This window comes from Heterocephalus glaber, unplaced genomic scaffold, assembly GCF_053883595.1.
Source record: "Heterocephalus glaber isolate CG9 unplaced genomic scaffold, H.glaber_assembly_v1.0 deba00000470, whole genome shotgun sequence".
Classification (NCBI taxonomy): Eukaryota; Metazoa; Chordata; class Mammalia; order Rodentia; family Bathyergidae; genus Heterocephalus; species Heterocephalus glaber.
Genome location: NW_028258145.1, coordinates 28,992,220 through 29,005,410, shown reverse-complemented (window position 1 = coordinate 29,005,410; position 13,191 = coordinate 28,992,220). Strand labels below are relative to the sequence as shown.

Here is a 13,191-nt window from a genome sequence, read left to right as displayed (position 1 = left end):
ACCAAGATACTCATATAATGGTACAAGATCCCAATGATGAATGTAACTGTATTTTATACCTAAAATGTACCAATAAACTTAATGGGAAAAAAAGAAAGAAAAACATGCAATATGTCTTTCAATGTTGGATTCTTGAAAATATGATGGGAGAAAACATGAATAGAAATTACAATGATTTGAAAAGCAACCCATAATCTATGAATATACTAATGAATGACATGAATAAGATGATATGCCATAAAGCAAAATGAGAAAAACATATATCAGATTATTCTCCAGTATACCAAATTCTGGAATTTTCTGGACTACGCAGGTACATGAAAATGTTGAATTGTCTTTTCTGTTGATACAAAGTGAGGTCAAAGTGTGCTGACTTCTTCCCACAGAAAATAAAAAATCCACATGTGTATCTTTTGTCCAATGCTCTCACTTCCCCTATGCTTTGCTAGTGGTCTTCTTCCTTTTCTAACTACACTCCTCTCCATTTTGCCTGGCCTTATTATACACACATATGGCAGACTGAGAATGTGACAGACCCTAGATTATGTGCTCACTGTCTGTGGCCTGGGGAGGAGCCCATAGTAACTGTTACACTAGATTCACTTACTTAAGAAGACACAAAGCATCCTCAATGCCTATCACACGTGGAAGAGCCAGGTGGAAGGAAGTTGGTGTTGACCAAGGATCCAGAGGCAGCAAATTATGGGACAAAGATTGTGACAAAGATTTAGCTCAGTGGCACCACTTCTGCCTTGCAAGCACAAGGTCCTGAGTTTGATCCCCAGTACCAAGACCAAGGAGAGGGAAGAGCCTTGGATTGCATCATTCCCTACAAGCTGCACTCAATGGACTTTACCTCACTCTTCAAATTACTCAAAGAACTCTCTAGTTCCTTCCTTTAGCTCTTGAAAACTGCAATAAGATCTCTAATCACATTGACTGAAATGGTTTCAGAACAACTGTAGTTGCTCAGCCAAAACGTCTCTTTCAACCTAGAATAGCAAAAGCACTTCTAAGCAACAGAGACATGGATGGGGGTATCACAATACCCAACTTGAAACTATACTACAAAGCTACTGTGATAAAAACACCATGGTACTGGCAAAGAAACAGACCCAAGGATCAGTGGAATAGATTAGAAGTTGCAGAAACAACTGCAGACATCCTCAGCCACCTCATCTTTGACAAAGGAGCCAAACATCCTCACTGGAGGAAAGATAGCCTATTTAATAAATGGTGTGGGAAAAACTGGATTTCAACCTGCCAAAGATTAAAACTAGACCCATATCTATCACCATGCACTAAACTAAGATTTGAAGTGGATTAAAGATCTAAATATTAAAACAGAAACACTAAACTTGCTGGAAGATAGGTTAGGTAGAACTCTTGAAGACATTGGCATAGGAAAAGACTTTATGAACAAAATCTCAGCAGCACTGGAACTAGCACAAAGAATCAACACCTGAGATCTCATCTTATTAAAAAGCTTGTGCACTGCAAGAGAAACCACCAACAGAGCTAAGAGACAACCTACAATGTGGGAAAAAAATTTTAGGACAAAGGACAAAAAGACTACTATCTAGAATATATAGCCAGTCCCCTTTCTGTCTCTCTTAGGCAGAAGCTTTCTTTCTCTCAATAAATTTTTCCTACTCTTAACCTCCATTGTTCCTAGAATTCATTCTTCGCATTTAGAGAACACAAACTCATGTTTCGGATATCTAGTAGGTTTGGTAGTTACATCTCTTCCCTCTATATCTTTTTGGAGGTCTTCCACTGAAATGACTGGTCAGAGTTTGGGCCACCATTCCACGCTCCTAGAGAAGCTGAGCCGGTCCCAGCACCCAGAAGGAAGCTCCCCTACTGCCATTCCATGCTCCTAGGTCAGAGAAGGTGAGCTGGTCCCAGAACCAGGAAGGAAGCGCTCTTGCCAGCATTCCATGCTCCTAGGGCAGTGAAGGTGAGCCTCGTGGGCGCCAGAATCACCCTCCCTGCTAAATGAGAAGACACGTAAACAAGCCTCAAAAATAGAATATATAAAGAACTGAAAAAAATCAACACCCCCAAATTCAAAGACCCAATTCAAAAATGGGCATCTGAAATGAACAGACATTTCTCAGACAAAGAAATAAAACCAGCAAATAAATATATGAAAAAATGTTCAACATCACTGGTTATTTGAGAGATGCAGATGAAAACAACACTGAGATTCCACCTCACCCCAGAAAGAATGGCTGCTATCAAGAAATCAATCAATAACAAATGCTGGGGGGGTATGATGCTGGGGGGGGGGCGTGTGGAGAGAAAGGAACCCTTCTCCATTGTTGGTGGGAGTGCAGAGTGGTGCAACCATTGTGGAAATCAGTATGGAGATACCTCAAAGACTGGGTATCTTCTCCAAAGAATTAAAAGAATCATACCATGGCGATATATGTGCACCCATGTTTATAGTGGCACAGTTTATAAAAGCTAAAGCTTGGAAACAGCCCAAGTGCCCATCAACTGGAAACTGGATAAAGAAGATGTGTTTTTTTATAAAATGGAGTACTACTCAGCCATAAAGAATGAGAAACAAGAGACATTTATAGCTAAATGGATGCATATCAAGCCCATACTCTTAAGTGAAATAAATAGGACACATGTGTAAATACTGAATAGTTTCTCTAGTGTGAGAAACTGAAAGTGTAAATAAGGATTAAAATGAATATGGAAAATGAATGAATAAATAAAATGAATATGGAAAAAGTATGAGAAAAGAAAAAAAATGGAAATCAAATCTATGTAAATAGGGAAGGGTGAAGCGGGTGAAGGGTGCACAGGTAATGGGGAAAAAAATAAGAACTAAGATACATCATGTGCAGGTACAAGCACCCAATGATAAATGTAAATGTATTGTATACCTAAAATGTACCACTAAAAGAATTTTTTTAAATGATTAAAATGAATAATTGATAATTTGAAATAGGAAGAAAAGGTCCAAAGGGGTAAGGGTGGTGGGAGGGGAAGGGGAAAGGAAAGAAGGGAAAGGAAAAATTATGAGAAAAGGAAAAACATAGAAACAAAGTCTATGTAAATAGAGAAGCATGGAGGGGGTGAAGGGCACACAGGTAATGGGGGAAAAAATAAGAACCAAGATACATCATGTACAGGTACAAGCACCCAATGATAAATGTACATGTATTGTTTACCTAAAATGTACCAATAAAAGAATTTAAGAAAAAAAAAGTCTCTTTCCCTTTTTCCCAAAGATTTTTAAACTATGCATATAATATATAACTATGGGTATAATTGTATCTGTTATGTCAAATGTGATAAATATAAATAACTTTCTTAAAGAAAATATAAAGGACACGTTGAGGTGATTTCCCTAAGATAAGTGTGCAGTACAAAGTGGGACTATCATGCCTGCCTCATTTGATTTCACTTTCTCAGAGCTCAGCCATTTAGGTACTGGTATTGATAGTGAAGTGCTATACAATAAGACAGGCCCATGCCTTGCCTCCATTTTTTTTTTTTCACAGAATGTTTTGTTTTGGATATGTAAATTTGTGCTGCTGGACTCCTGTCCAATGTATCAAAATGGTTCCTGGGTGTTTGAACTTTGTGACCTTTCAAGAGTGTTCTGTTAAACTCTGCCCCCTCACAAGAAGGTTCTGTTAAGCTCCAACCCCTCTCAGGAATGTTCTGTAACTCTGAAAGGGGAATTTTGCCTCTGTAGTTCAAGCAGGACTCACTACAGGAAATTACTTAAAATTTTCTTTGTTCAGAATGTCCAGGCCTGTCCCACCTCACAAGCCTGGACATGCCCTAGCCAACTTCCACATCTCAGGAATGTCTTTGTCTCTAAAGTAGTTTTATCTTTCTGCCCAGATGCAAATGAGGTATTAACCCCATATTTTGAATTACCCAATGAACCTGTTGCCAGTATTATATGTGAGCCACTGCCATGTTTGATTCTGCCTGTTAATCCATAATCAAATTCTGTAACCAATGAATGTACACAGAGAGTACCTCACTTGTAAAGCCGCCTCCCAAAGTGTATATCTGCTTTGTTCAAGCGTTGGACAAGGCCAGTCTCCCTCATGAAATAAAGCTTACTTTGTCTCCAAGGCTCCTGGTGTGCCTTCCATCCTCTCGGACTAGTGGTAATGAGCTTTATCAACCAAACGGAAACTTTGCCGTTTCAACTCCAACCCTTTACTTCAGCTACATTCTGTAACTCCCGCCCTCCCTGCTTCATTGAGCATGCTCACCTACCTGTAGATCCCTATATAAGGAAGCTCTCATTTCTTGTAGAGTGCTCAGACTCCTCTGAGCCTAGCCAGCATAATAAAGGGGTTTTTTTTCCACCTCTTCAACTGACCATCAGATTCTCGAGACTTCAAATTATGAGACCTGTGTTCCAGAACCACCACACTGAGCTGTAATGCTTAGCAGTGCCTCAGAGCAGTGACACTTAGCTGTGACACTGAGCTGTAACACTTGGCCATAGCACTGAGCTGCTCTGCTCTACCGCAATAGTATAACTCCTTCATTGTTTCCACCCAATTCTGTCTTCTGGTTGGGATCTGACCCCACTAATGGCTACTTCCAACCTTTAAATGGCCTGCTTTGTGACATCATTCAACCACGAAACCTACTACTACCTGGAACAACCTTGGGGTTTGCAAGGAGCTGTCTGTAAATAAGTTTGGATCATTACAAGTGACCTTCACACTTGGAGTCAACTCTTTGGCTTCAGTCACCCAGACATTCTCTAGTACCTTCTCCTCAAGGATTACATGTACAATTGATGTTTGCTTTTCTCTGACTATGTAAGGTAAGGAGAGATAATTTTAAAGGTTTTTTATTAGACTTCTTTGCCTTAAAGTTGGTATGTAGTAGAGTCAAAGCAGCTTGGAAAAATGCAGGAAGGTATTAAACTACAAATCTGGAAACCCAGTTTCACATATGGTTTTGATGTTTCCTACATATGTCACTTTGAACATATGGTTTACTTTCTCACAAAATTGTTTTCTTACCTGTTATATGATGACAGACTGCCCATGCACTTGTCCCTTTCTTCTCTAATATCAGCTCTTAAGGGGCATGCATACAGCAAATGAAATTAGAGACTTCTTGAGTTTGTTTCAAGAGTAAGAAAGGAAAAAAACCTATGTGAGGTAGAAAACTAGCACTATATACAAAGATGTATCATTGGTAACAGTCTTCCTCCACTAATATTTCCACTTCTAGTGTTGTGCTATTCAAAATGCAATAGTCACATGTTTTGGAGACTATCTAAACTAGGTGGAAAGATGTATGAGGAGACAGGAGGAAAAAGATTAGGCTATAAGCATGCAGATATAGGGAAAGTAAGTTTGGGATTGTTCCCATTAAGGCCAACAAGAATCAGAACTACATGGGTGGGTAGGGACAAAATATAAAAAAGGAGGGAGCAGTAAATTTTTAAAAATGAAAGAGATAGAGAACATGACATTTTCTAGAAAAAAACTAGTTTGGGAGTAATCCAGAGGACTAAGGATTTCTTTCTTTATTTTTTTGTTTGTTTCTTTCTTTGGTACCGGGGGATCGAATTCAGGACCTTGTGCTTGCAAGGCAGGCATGATACCACTGAGTTAAATCCCCGGCCCAAACTAAGGATCTCAAATGTACACAGAAAGAGCATACAGTTCAATCGCAGAGAAGGGCAAAATGAGGTTGATTTAATAAATGCTTAGATTAAGGGACTAAGAAAATTAAGGCTTGATAGGGTATTGCCAGGAAAAAGCAGCTTATAGCAAAGTCATTCTATTATTTAGGTTTTTTAATTGCCTCTTTCAACACATTTGACACAATACTTTTGAAGATGAACATTTTAGAAATGTTTTAGAAATGATTCTTTCTATAAACATGCTAATGAAAGTTGTTTTAGAAAGATAGGGAAACTGAATTATCAGTGTTCTACGTAATTTTTAAAAAACTACATGGATTCTTAAAAATGGTGTGTCCTAGAATGTATCAAAAGGGCACATTACTTTATGTGATAAGTAAATTTCAAGTGAACACTGCTTTATATCTTTACAACAGTTTGGTTTATTAAACAGGATATTTCCTACAAACATAGTCATTAACATACATAGTTATTAACAGTTTTGAAACCTAAAAATCAAAAGAAATACCTACTTAAGGATTAAAAAGTCAAGCCCACATCTCTGATTCCACATTTATTTAAAACAATTTTGAGAACACCTTTGAGATGTTCTGGATCTCAAATTTAAAAGAATTGTTTTAGTTCCTGTATAACCAGCTACTCAAGAAATGAGGCAGAAAGATAATAAGTTGAAGCCAAGATTGGACAAATTAGTAAGACCATATCTCAAAATTTAAAAACTGAAAAGAGCTGAGAATGTAGCTCAGCTGTAAAGCAGCCCTGGGTTCAATCTCCAGTACTTGGGGGGTGGGTATTTTAGGCTGCGGCTGTAACCAGTGGCAGAAAACTTGCCTAGCATGTGCAAAACTCTGGGTATAATCCCCAATACCAAAAAAGCAAACAATCTATAAAAAAAAAAAAATCAGGGTTCTCAAAAAGGCAAATAAACCAAACAAAAAACAACTCCCCCTCACACACAATTTTTCATTGTGAAGGACCCTAGTTAGCAAGACAGACTCCATATTGCTGCTTGACCCACCTGCCTGCCCCTTAGATGAACTCAGAAGGAGGAAACTTAGAAACCTCCTCCCCTTAGAAAGTCTCTTTAGAAATAGCGATTAATCAACTATTGTTTTAATAGCAGGACGTTCCGCTTCTGTACCTTTCGCTTGCTTTGCTAGTTCTATCCCATAGGGGGGCCTAGAAACTGTTGGCCTCAAAGATGTATAAAACATGTTTGTCTCCCCTCAGGTCGGGGCTCGAGTCCGATGCTCTGCTCGAGTCCCAGCTGGTAATAAACTCCTGTGGGGATTTCATATTGGTCTCTGTTTTTTGTTTTTTTTTTGGTACCGGGGATCGAACTCAGGTCCTTGCGCTTGCACAGCAGGCGGCAAAACCACTGAGCTAAATCCCCGGCCCTCTGGTTGGTTCTTTCTCGCTGGGTCTAACAATTGTATTATAGTAATGAAGTGATTGTTCTGAGGACGACATTTTCTTGAATGTTGAAGATAATTACAAACTAGGTTTTAAGGATGAGTAAAAACTTTCATGATCTTTTCAGTCTTTTTTCTTCATGTTAAATAGATACATTAATTGAAATATCTATCCAGAAGAGTTAATGTTTGGTAGTTGATGAGTAATATTCAGAGAAATATGAATCACCGCAATAATAGAATTCCCATACAGTTACTGTTTGACCTTGATGTACCAGTTGTTGTTGCTGTTGTTAGCTCGTGTTTGAAATTGGGGTCTTGCTAGGTTGCCCAGGCTGGCCTAAAATTTCTTTCTTTCCCCCCATTAAGTTTATTGTTACATTTTAGGTTAAAATACATTTACACCCAAGTTCGATCCCTGGTACAAAAAAAAAAAAACATTTACATACATCATTGGGATCTTGTACCATTACATGAGTATCTTGGTTCTTTTTTTTTCCCCTTCCCCTGCCCTCCCTTCACCCCCTCCACCCTTCCCTATTTGCAAAGACTTTGTTTCCATTTTTTTCTTTTCTCATATTTTTCCCTTCTTTCCTTTCCCCTACCTCTCCCACTTCCCCTGCTTCTTTAGACCTTTTCTTCCTATTACACAGTATCAATTATACATTATTAAAATTAAAATATCAAGACCTAGGAGACATTACCACACATTTTACAGAATTTAAAAGGATATAGAAAGCATATTACAAAAATGTTTTGAAATAAATTTGACAACTTCTAAGAAGTACCTTGGAAGACAAATTAAAGAAACTAACTCTGGAGGAAATATAAAATTTGAATAGCACCTATTGAAGAAAGTATATTCCTGGGCTGGGGATTTAGCTCAGTGGTTTCGCCGCCTTCTGCGCATGTGCAAGGACCCGAGTTCGATCCTCAGTACCAAAAAAGAAAAAAAGTACAATTAAAAAAAAAAAAAGAAAGAAAGTATATTCCTAGCTTGAAAACCTACCTATATGACAACAACAGGCTCATATACATTTTAACTGATAAATTATATCAAACATTTAAAGCAGAAAAAAAAAAGGAACACTTCTCCCCTCATTTTAGGAACTCAACATTGTGCTAATCCTAAAACTGGATAAAGATAATAGAAGAAAAAAGTATGAACATAGATAATTTGTTTAATAAAACAAACTATTAGAAGTCAGATCTGGCAGTATGTAGAAAGTGGTTTTGTTATAGGGATGGCAGTGTTGGCTCAGCATTGGAAGATCCACCCCCAAAAGTCATCATTTTAAGAGAGGAAAGGAAAAAGCCATATGATCCTGTCACTAGTTGGAGAAAAAGTATTGGACTAAATTCCACAGCTGTTCATGGTAAAAGCTATCAGGAGACTAGAAGTAGAACAGAACCTTCTCAACAGATTAAAGACATGTACTCCATCCTTCCAGTGAGAATGCCTTGTGTAAATGGAGAAGATACAATGCTTTCTCCTTAAGGTGGGGAACAAGGGCAGATATGCTTACTCTTTATCTGTCCATTAAACTTTGAAACCTAGGCCCAACCAAAATAGTCTGGCAATAAAATGACACAATTAGGATAGGATTGGCAAGGTAGAAGTAAAATCTTTATATGTAGATGAAATGATGATCTACAGAGAAAATACTAAGAAATCTCTAGGAGCCCCTAGAACTTGCATTTGAATTTAGCAGGATTAGAAAACACAAGGTATATATAAAAATTCAGGTCTGTGTATACTTGCTCTAAATGAAGAATTGGATATTGAAATTTAAAATTTACGTAGGAGTACAAAGGACCTAGAAAAGTTAAAACAAAACAACAATAACAACAACAAAAAACAGTGTTGGAAGAGGTTTAGTACCTAATCTTAAGACTTCTTCTAAAGCTACAGTAATCAATGACCTAGAATTTCTGGCATGAAGCAATCTTCCTGCTCCAGCCTCCCAAGTGCTGGAATTACAGACATTCACTGCTATGCTCACCATAATAGCAGGTTTTATTGGAATACATAAATCACGACAACCTAGATGTTCACATTTATTGTTTTTTGACACTTGGTACATACTTTTTACTGATATTATTTTTCTGTATGTACTAGTTTATTCAAAATCACCTATTTTGGGGTGTTTTTGGTTTATTATATTTACTAATATAAAAATGTTTTCATAATATTGCATGTTAACACAACTTCATTTATTAGTAAATTCACTATGCTTTGATGCTTTTACTTCAATTGTCATTAATATCTATACAGTATTCTTTTGAGTTTTGTGGTGTTATCTTTTCATTTTTGTCTTTCAGTCTTCCCAGAACTGACTATATTTTCATCCATATAAATCATATGTAATATGTTACTTTTGTTCATGGCTGAATTATCACTATCATTGTTATTATGACCATTTTATGGATGAGTAACATGAAGGTCAGAAGGTTTAAGGTACTTTTTCTTGAGAAACCAAAAGGATTTCTTGAGAAACTCTCAGTCATTTTGACTTAGAGGTTAGGCTTGAAGAGGATAAAGAATGCCTCTTTAAATTTACCAACCAGTGAACTTTGTAAGTGAACTTGAAGTGGCATATAACTTTGTCTTGTCCATAGCCAGGTGTGCTGAGGTAGTGGGGTAGGTTTCCATGTGACCAAAGAAAATACATAGAGATGGCTTTCTGAGAGATAAAGTTTACTAAGGCTAACAGGCATTAACAGGGAAGCACAACGATATTCAACATTTTTAAGGGAGATCCACAAGAAGCACATATGGGTTCAGTAGTACTTCCTGGCCAAATTCTATTGGATGCGCAAACAGGTCAACCTTCCCACCTATCAAAACCCAAGAGAGAGACCATACCAATCAACAGCAGGCCCAGAAAGTTTAGTCGTGCCTGGATAGGGGCACTGCTCAGCAGCTCTCTAGGTTCTACAGGAAGGGTTGTACTTTTTTGTTTTGTTTTTAGGCTGAACTATGTATAGTGACATCATTAGCTTTCTTTGTATCATTTCATGACCAGCATTCCAAAGAACAGCTGACTTAGCACATGGGCCAGAAGGCCACTCCAACAGACAATAGTAGTTTGCTAAGTTAGCAGTGTTCTTCAGACATTTCTTCAGATATTCTGGTCCCTGTCTGCTAAGGATTGCCCCTTGAGTTGGCAAGTCTTGGGAATGAAAGAGAAGTATTTTCAGGGCCATGGTACCAAATGTCCCAATTTTCTTAGGGATGATATATTCCAACCCCACCCCCGTGTGCCTGAATGCTCTTACAATTTTATCATGCCCATCTTCCACAGTGTCCCTCAGGTGGCACACTAGGATGTGCACTGAAACCAAATCCAAAAAACATCAATACAGAGGAAAACAGATTGTGACAAGCCCTGTTAACACAATAAGCAGACTGAATAAAATATTTTTCCATGTAGTCAGTATCTGCAAGTACAATGGTAACTCTGCATTGACTGGTGGGAGTCCATCCCACATTTACAGAGGGTAGAGAGATGTTACTGCCATTATTTCTTTCAAGACAGAGAGGAATTCCTCCTCTTGCTTCCACCTGTATGACACTTAGCCACCACAGGTCATCAAACAAAGTATCCTGTAGCATTGGTTTGCCTATGTAAAAGACATATTTAGTGTCATTAAACAAAGGTAAATTTAAGTCTAAGTCCTTAGAGCAATTGTCCAGTTGTGCCCCAGCACAGTGAGTGTTACTCCATCATAACATCTGCTTCTATTGCATCAAAGCAGATGGTTGTATTGTCATAGGAGAATAGTAGAAGAGGACAAAGACAGCTCACTATACAACCAGCAATCCATTTAGTTATTGTTTTTCTGGACTACCATCAATACTAGCTTTGTATTGCCTTTGGTCCATAAAATTATGTTTAGTGTGAATATCTCAAGATCGGGATTTTCCACTGGCAGTTTTGTTAAATCAGGCTCAGGTTGACTTCACCAAACTTAGGATTTTGACAGAATCCTTTCTGCTAGTTACCAACAGGCATTCATGCATAAGGACCCTCCCTTCACAACCTCTTGGTTTTAATTTTTGGTAGGGCTGACACAAGTGACTCCATCTTGATTTTGACAGTGCTCATGCTTTCCCTACGTCTTCTCTTATCTGTATGAGCTTCTTTCTGAAGGCATCACTGATCAATCATTCTGTAGTTACTTTTTTAAAAATTGTCCCTTGTTGCCAGATACTGTTCTGGTTGTTGTTCTTAATAGGTCAGATACTGGAGGGGAAGTGATTGATAGTTGAAAGTCAGTGTCATAACCCTTTTCACTACACTTGAACAACAAAGAGGTTTAGAAGGAGGAGCTCTTAAGCTAAGACTACCTGGAGTATGACACAAAACTAACAAGAGCAAAATCAATTCAGTTTGTATAAGTTTTGAACCAAGACACAATTTTTGTTAATAACAATTTTTACCAAAGATAATCAAGGAAAGAACCAATTTGTCGGTAGTACTTCAGAGTCTTTCCCATGAATCTGATTGTAAAAACTTCAGAGAAGAATCAAAACTGTGAATGAAAAAAGACTTAGAACAGCCATGGTTAGAATTCTGATGAATGTAGTAACTGATGGGATAATTCAGTTACTTACAGACATTCCTTGTTTAACGACTAAGTTCTGTGCCTGCAATTGGGTAATTAAATGAATCTGTTGCTAAATGAGGAACTGTATAAAACATATGCATTACAATATTCAGAATGAAGAAATGGTAAACTCCAAGTTAATGACTGCTTTTATTTACATAACTCTTGCATACACTACTGTAATCTACACAGAACATAAAAGTACAGTACTGGATAGTACAATCAGAAAAACTTACAGTACTATACTATATAAACAAGATGTATACAAAAAGACACTGAGGCTCTATAAACAAGATATACAGAGCTGTACAAAAAAAAGACAAGTCCTAAGTCCGAGCAGTGGATCGTAAGTCCAAAGAGTCGTTAAACCGGTAGGTCATTAAATGGGAAACATCTCTATTTTATACAATATTTTAAGATAACAATCACGACTGACAACATTACATCAGGACCAATGGGATTTTTTGGTTTACAGATATATTCCTCAGATGATTAATATCCAATCTTTTTGATTATCAATGTGGCACTGCAACAATTCTATGCAGGCTAACATCAACAAAAAAAATTAAAAGATAATTTTAGACTTCTCACAAGTTTAGGAAACCATGTTAATGACTACAGAGTTATTACTTAATGAACTTACTTATATCAAAAAGGCACAGATCAGGTTGTAGGTGGCCAAATTGTTCAAATGGCAGATTTTCCCCCATGTAATTAAAAACTAGCAACAGCAGAAAACATGAAAAATTATCCTGAAAAAAAAAATCACAAAAGTTTGTTTCCTAGGGCAGCTCTTCTTAATTTTGTACAAGGAGATAAATGTTAAACATAGAGGATTAGACTCTAGTATCATATCAGCACATCAAAATTCGATTTTAGAAAACTCTCATACTATAATTATAACCAACTTAATCACACATAAAAATGTTTCTCCTATGTTTCATTCTCTACAAATTTTGTGTGACTTAATGTAACCTTCTGATTTTGCCCTTATCTTTCCTTGTCCTTTTTGGAGCCAACTAATCATTTTACTCTAGGACAAAGAATTATTTTACCATACAAAATCTTTCCTTACCAAAAATGTATCCTCACACACACCGGTTTTCTGTTGTACCCTTACAGCTACTTGGATTTTTTAAAGGCCTATTTTTTTCTCCTCCTCCTCCTCCTCCTTCTCCTTCTTCTTCTTGCAAGCCTTTGAGTCTTTACGTGCTCTTGAATGAGAAAAATATCTTAGTACAAACAGAATGCAGCAGAAGAGCAAGTTAACCACATGAATACAGCTTTTAAATTATCCCAAGATGTTTATAAATGTTGTAGTCATGTCAACTAAATAAAAACATCAACTTGCACCACAGAACTCAGCTGAGATGTTCCTCAAAGGCCTCTTGTTAACTCTTCATAGGCTTCCAGGAAAGTTTGCTTCCTCTCCTTTGGCATCCTAAGGCAGAAGTCAACCCCAGCTTTCTTTTTTCTTTTCTTTCTTATGTATGTATGCATTTATTTTTGAGACAT

At 37.3% G+C, this 13,191-nt stretch overlaps 1 long non-coding RNA gene across 2 annotated transcripts in view; it reads right to left on the bottom strand.

Annotated features, from left to right (window-relative positions):
* Positions 1–328: 328 nt before the first annotated feature.
* The window catches only part of LOC147829823 (uncharacterized), a 23,722-nt gene continuing 10,859 nt past the window's right edge, over positions 329–13,191 (bottom strand). The window contains exons 3-4 of one of the 2 annotated variants that reach the window (XR_015448563.1): positions 12,320–12,890; positions 329–11,601 (exon numbers count right to left, since the gene is read on the bottom strand). This is a non-coding gene — a long non-coding RNA (uncharacterized LOC147829823). Of the gene's footprint in view, positions 12,891–13,191 lie in introns of both variants that reach the window. The other variant, XR_015448562.1, reaches the window with a different exon arrangement.